Genomic DNA, 7,264 nt, shown 5'->3' on the forward strand with positions numbered 1-7,264 from the left:
TGCATAGACCGAACATCGAGGACGATGTTCCATTCTAAAGTGTGGAAAGGAAAGCACACTTGTGCTTGAAAGGCTTTGTTTTGCAAATGCAATGCCTAGCTTAGAACAATGGATATGTTTGAAATGAATGCGTTGCTTAATCTTTCTTGTAAAATGTGTATTTTGAATGAACCTTTGTTTCTCAATTAGGACTATCCCGTGGAAGAAAACTCTTATACTCTTGTTTAAAATTGATGATTTGTTGCATGATTGTGTGATGTTCACCTCTCATTTAACCCGGACCATAGTCAAGGAGGTAACGAAGTGGGAGTGTGCACCTATCAACCCTAGTAAGATAAGGTTTACTAAGCCCGGAAATGAACCTAATTTTCTTTACTTTTTTTGCTCTCCCGAAGGTGTAGTGTGGGGTTGTGAAGGTGTTGCTTTGCTTTAAGTTGTTCAAAAAGAGCCCAATGAGGCCAAAACCCCAAAAGAGCCCAATGTGGCCACCTTAGGATTTGAAAAGATGAACCGTCTCGCTAGGGCAAGTTGAAGGGCAACCATCGCACTGTCTTCGAAAAAGCGTGGATATCCACGTGAAGTCGGTTGCCCCGATGCGAGGTCTTGGGAGATGAGAAAATTTAAGAGAGCCATTCCGCTGAGATTCGGGCACCCATCGCACTGTCTTCAAAAAAGCATGGATCTCCATGTGAAGTCGGGTAGCCCGATGAGGTTATCTTGGGGAATGGGAAAAGGAGAGATCTATCCCGTTGGGACCGGGCGCCCATTGCACAGTTCTCGAAAAAGCATGGAGCTCCATGTGAGATCGGGTTAGCCCGATGGTCGGTCTTGAGGGGTAGTAGATAACCGTTAAGCCTTTTCGTTTATCACGCTAGAATCTAGGGGGCTTGAGGTTACAAGGGTGGTCTAATAGGTTTGGTTTGTGCACATCGGTCCCACTAGTTGGCTCGGCTAGTGGCCCGCTTTAAATGGTTGGTGAACCCGTTATTGGATTGCATGCTCGACTCGTATGATAATGAAGTTAACCAAATTGCTTTGCGAGAATTGAAATGTTTTGTTCTTGGGATAGTCGTTATTGAGAATTAAAGAATTGTTTAAAAGCACATTTTCGTGATAGCATAAGGATCGTATTAATTTCAAGTATGTGCATCGTTCTTGTGGTTTAGCTTGCTTGCATATCAAAGTGGTGGCATCCTTTGCACTTAGTCTTTGCTTGGCCTATGATAGCTTGCTTGAGGACAAGCAAGTTCTAAAGTGTGGAAAATTTGATAAGTGCAAGAGATGCTACAATTGTAAGGTCAATCTCGGGTCGCATTGCATGTATTTACTAGCGTTTGAGATTGATTTGCCCATTTATTGCATTAGAATACTTGATTTTGTCATGGAACCCCATTCCACACTTGGCTAATTGTTTTTCAGGTAAAAAAGTTGCGCAAAGTGGTGAAAAAGGGCATGGATTTCAAAGATTGATTCGAGAACTAAATTGGAAACAAAAGGACCGACCGGACGCGCCTAGGACGCGCGCCCGCCCAGGCGTCCACGTCCCAGGTCCACAAAGTGCAAAGCAGTGCGCAGCGGACGCCAGCCGGACGCCACCGGACGCGCCGCGTCCGATTATTCGCTCTCTGAAGTTTGCAAAGTCTGCTTAGGGCGCGCATCGGACTCCACCGGACGCCCCACGACCGAAAAATCACTCTCTGAAGTTTGCAAGGTCTGCTTAGGACGCGTAGAGGACGCACGTCGGACGCCGCGTCCGATTCCCACTTCCCGCGCCGAAGATTTGAACAAGCGCGCAAAGAATCCCGCCGGACGCGCAGAGGACGCGCGTCCAGTCGGGCGTCCGATACGGTTTATTTTGGCGGTTGGCGCGATTTAAATAGGGAATTGGGGCATTTTTTTTAGGGGGATCCCCATTCATTTTTCCAGATTAGTCTAGCCTAAAATTCTCTCTCTAGAATTAGGTTGAAATTCTCTCCCAATTCACTTCAATTCCATTCATACTTCCATTCAATTAGCTAGATTTGGAGGAGATTGTGGACAACAACTTGCAATTGATCAAGATTTGTAGAAGATTTCCATTTGCAATCAAGTAATCTTTCAATTTCTTCTATTGTTCTTCAATTTCTTGATTTTGATTTGATCTTGAATTTTGTCCTTGATATTGAATTGCACTTTGATTTTGATTCTAGTTTTCCTTTTTGTGTTTTGTTTTGTTGAATTGAGTAATGCTTTGAATTGAGTTGAATTGCTTTGTTGATTTGGTTTGAGCTTTGTATTGAGCTTTGCTTTCAATCCTTAGAGCTTAAATTTGTTAGATGCTTTGAGAATGCTTAGTCTAGTTATGTGTGGCTAGTTACCTAGGGATTAGGACTAGTTGAACATACGTTTTGCTCTTGAGCTCTTATGTCTTGAATCTAGGGTATATTAATGCCTTTTGGATAGCTTGATAGTGGTTGGGATGTTTGTATGATCTCTTTTCCGATTAGGCCAATTGGACTTGAGGATTAGTGTGTTCGCTTTCACCTATGAGAATAGGGATTGCTTGAGACCTCACCAACCTCTTTTCCTTCTCACCTTTGAGAAAAGGGGGTAGGAAGGCAAGATGCACATTAAGTGTTTGTGGTAATGCCTCTTCTAGCCTAAGGTTCACAAGTATGGCTTTATGGTCTAGTAGTGAGTCCATTGACCACGAGAGTGGCGGTGGTGCTAGTGACCTTGTCTCTTGTTAGTCCGTTGAGCGTTTTTCACATCCCTAGTACCCTAGAAAATCAAGAGTTGCATGTGTGGTAGACTAGTCCCAATCCTTCTTTCCTAAAATTGTTCACAACACCTTTTGTTTTAAGGGTTTGATATATTCTTAGAATGACATACACAAACCTTTCGATAGGACTAGCTTTTGAAATCTAGGAACTCTTGTGTCTAATTCCTTGTCTACCAAATCCTTTTCTACCATTCCTTGAGACGATACTCGGGAACTTCTTCCCGTTTTATTCACCTACACTCTTTCCACCTCCCGCGAAAACTACAAACATCAAATGGCGCCGTTGCCGGGGATCGAACCCGGGTCACCCGCGTGACAGGCGGGAATACTCACCACTATACTACAAACATCAAATGGCGCCGTTGCCGGGGAGTGGTAACGGTTTTGTTTAGGCAAGTCTTTGTGGATTAGCATGAGTAGGTTCCTTAAGTAGAGAGCCTAGTCCCTTTTAACTTGTTTTTGTCCTTTTACTATCGCTTGTTCTAGTACTTGACACTTCTTGTTGAGCCTTTGAGTTGCATACCTTTCTCTTGTTCTTGAGTGTTTAAACTACCGAAGCGTTTGTATGCACACTCGCTCTAGAGGGAGTGAGGGTCTACTTCCTTTGAATCCGGAGATTTACGCTTTAAATCGGAGGAGAAAGAAGGCCAATAGAGACCAACAATCCCCACACATAGATCAAGAAGAAGACATGGCAACTACTAGTGCAAACATCCATAATGTCAATACCAACGAATCACCAATACACACCGATACGGGCACTCCAAGAGAGAATGTTAGAGATGAACAATCCAATGGCCATGAGTCACCTCCCCCACAAAGGGAGGAGTCTCGACAAAGACCACCACTGACCAACCAACCACAATATCAACCAGAGAACGCAACGTATAACGAACCACTACCACGTAGGAGATATACACCGGATTTTCAAGAACAATTCAACAACCCTCTCTATGATATGCCTCCCAGACAACAACAACATCAACCTCCTAGACAAAGGAGAGATGCTTATTACGAACCACGATATGATGATGAATATTATGAACCTCAAAGACCAAGAAGGAACGAACCGAGATATGAACCAAGAAATATACCAAGAAACCAACCGAGGGGAGAGGAAAGGAGGACCATAGCGGATTATATGACTCCCGACTTTAGTGTCCACAACTCTATTTACATTCCCCCGGTTGAAGCCAATAACTTTCAAATCAATTCCGCCGTCATTACGTTAGTACAAAACCAACCTTTTGGAGGATTACCGGCGGAAGATCCACACGTACATATCACCCGATTCATCCGATCGTGTGGTATGTACCGACAGAATGGAGTTACCGAAGAGGTCGTAAGACTCAAAATGTTCCCGTTTTCGTTGATAGGAGAAGCCGCGAGATGGCTTGATTCCCACGTAGACAATCACTTTAGATCATGGGAACAACTCCATCGAGAGTTCATGCAAGAGTTCTTTCCGTTGACCAAGACGTTGAAAATAAGAAAACAAATCCAAGACTTTAAACAAGGGTCGTTGGAAACTTTAGCCGATGCATGGAGACGGTTTAAGACACTTAAGCATCAATGCCCACCCGACGTTCTACATCCTTGGGACGTTATTAGCTCATTTTATTCCGGTCTCACCGATGAATGTAAATTGCTTTTGGACTCATCTTCTAGAGGATCTTTCGTTTCTACAAGTCCCGAAGACGCAGAAGAATTGATAAGAACCATTTCATCAAATACCGGGAATTGGTACAATCAAAGGGAGTCCAAAGGAGGTTTGTATGAAGTTAGTGCCGACACCGCATCTCAAGCAAAGGTGGAAGCACTAGGATTAGAAGTTAAGAGGCTACAAGCACAGCTGGAAAAGATGAACAAGAATCAAAGAGGAAATCCGTGCATGGCATTAGCTCTTTATTGTGATAAGTGTGGAGGTGCGCACGGAGCGCACGAATGCACGTCAAATTACGAAGATGTCCCATATGAGCAAGTCGAGGCCGTAGGATATCAAAGGCCGAATGATTACAATACTTATGGAAGCAACAACAATCAAAATTGGCGTCAAGGTCAAGGATGGCAAAACCAACCATCCCAAAATCAATACAACCCAAGACTAAGTCAAAGCGGGCCGAATTATAACACAAACTACAATAAAGGGTATCAAGAGAATCGAGGCAATCAATACAATCCAAGACCCAACCAAGGAGGAGCATACCGACCACCTATGTATCAAGGAAATAACCAACAAAGAGAAGAACCTCCTAAAGAAAGCATGGAAGACAAAATGGTGAGAATGTTTAGCGAATTAAGGCATGACGTGACCAATATGAGACAGGAGTGGAAGCAAGACTTGAGACAAGAGATTTCCACAATAAGACAAGAGGTCTCTAACTTGAGACAAGAAAATAATGCTTCCTTGAGACACTTGGAGACGCAAGTCGCACAAAACTCCAAGGCCTTAGCCGAAAGACCGCAAGGGACTCTTCCAAGTACTACGGTAAATAATCCTCGAGAGAGGGTACAAGCCGTAACTCTTCGGAGTGGAAAGGAGCTTCCCGAGCCGACCTTAAAGAAGAATACCATCTCCAAGAATCCAATCGAAGAAGAGAAAAGCGAAGAGATCATTGAGGTAGACAAGGAGCAAGAGAAGGAAACCTCTTCATTACCCTCGAGTCCAAAAGTCACTCAGTCTCGGGATAAAGGAAAGGAAAAGGTAGACTTACCTATGTACCAACCACCACTCCCATTTCCCGGGAGGGTGAGAAAGAACATAGACAAGACGCAATACGACAAATTCCTTGAACTCCTAAAGCAATTGCATATCAATGTACCTTTCCTCGACGCATTGGGCCAAATGCCGCGTTATGCAAAATTTTTGAAAGACTTACTCACTAATAAGAGGAAGCTGGAAGAATCAGCCACGGTTTTGCTGGGGGAGGGATGCTCCGCTTTCGTGCGCCATCAACCACAGAAGCTCACGGACCCCGGAAGCTTCATCATCCCCTGTCAAATAGGCGAAGCCGAGTTCAAGAGAGCTCTAGCAGATTCTGGGGCAAGCATAAATATAATGCCCTTTTGTCTTTTTGAGAAGTTGGACTTGGGAAATCTCAAACCCACTCGCATCTGTATCCAACTGGCTGATAGATCAATCAAACAACCCAAGGGGGTTGTGGAGGATGTGTTAGTGAGGGTAGACAAGTTTATCTTTCCTGTGGATTTCGTCATCATCGACATGGAGGCCGATCAAGAGGTGCCGTTAATTCTAGGTAGGCCGTTTTTGGCCACCGCTCAGGCCCTCATTGATGTAGGAAATGGGAAACTTGTTCTAAGGGTAGGAGACGAATGTGCTACCTTCGATGTCTCGAAGTTGACTAAGTACCCGATGACGACAGATGATGCCTGCTATTTCATTGATGTTTTTCATGAGCATGTTGATTCTCTTTACCCTAATCTTGTGGGTGAAGTAAAAGATGACGCCCTCTTAAAAGTTTTGGATAGTAATGACGACCTTGAATCTTTCACTTTCGATAATGATGCTTCAATCAATAAGAATGATGAATCTGTACATGACATAGTGTGTGGTGATGATGATATACCTATTGATGAGAATGTTTGTGGAATGAATGATATTGAATTTGTAAATTTCTTTGATGATTGTGTTGATGATGCGATATATATTCATGAGTTGATTGGTGAAGTTGAGGAGGTATCGGATGGAAATGACGGGGATGATTTGTTGCATGATGAGAAGTTAAATGAGAAAAAGAATGTAGTAGAAGAGAAAGAAGTAAAGAGTGAACTTAAAACTTTACCGGATAATCTACGATATGCCTTTTTAGGGGAAAATTCGACCCTACCGGTAGTTATCTCGTCAAAATTAGATAAAACTCAACAAGACAAGCTTGTGAACTTGCTAGGAAAATATAAAGGAGCAATAGGGTGGAAGTTACAAGACCTAAAAGGTATAAGTCCTAGTATGTGCACACATAAGATCTTACTAGAAGAAAATGTGAAACCTGTAGCCCAACCCCAAAGGAGGTTGAATCCCAACATGGCAGAAGTGGTAAAGAACGAAGTCGTAAGACTTATGGATGTAGGAATGATATATCCAATATCTGATAGTGCGTGGGTGAGTCCTACCCACGTAGTGCCGAAGAAAGGAGGAATAACCGTAGTGAAAAATGACAAAGACGAACTAATTCCTACAAGAAGCGTGACAGGGTGGCGAGTATGTATAGATTATAGGAGATTAAATGACGCCACTAGAAAGGACCACTTCCCGCTACCCTTTATTGATCAGATGGTTGAGAAAGTGAGCGGGCACGCCTATTACTGTTTCTTAGATGGTATGAGCGGATACTTTCAAATACCCGTAGCGTTAGAGGACCAAGAGAAAACCACCTTTACGTGTCCTATGGGTACCTTCGCATACCGACGCATGCCGTTCGGGTTATGCAATGCGCCAGCAACCTTCATGAGGTGCATGCTGGCAATTTTTGAGGAGTATATTGG

This window comes from Ipomoea triloba, chromosome 1 (assembly GCF_003576645.1).
Source record: "Ipomoea triloba cultivar NCNSP0323 chromosome 1, ASM357664v1".
Taxonomy (NCBI): Eukaryota; Viridiplantae; Streptophyta; class Magnoliopsida; order Solanales; family Convolvulaceae; genus Ipomoea; species Ipomoea triloba.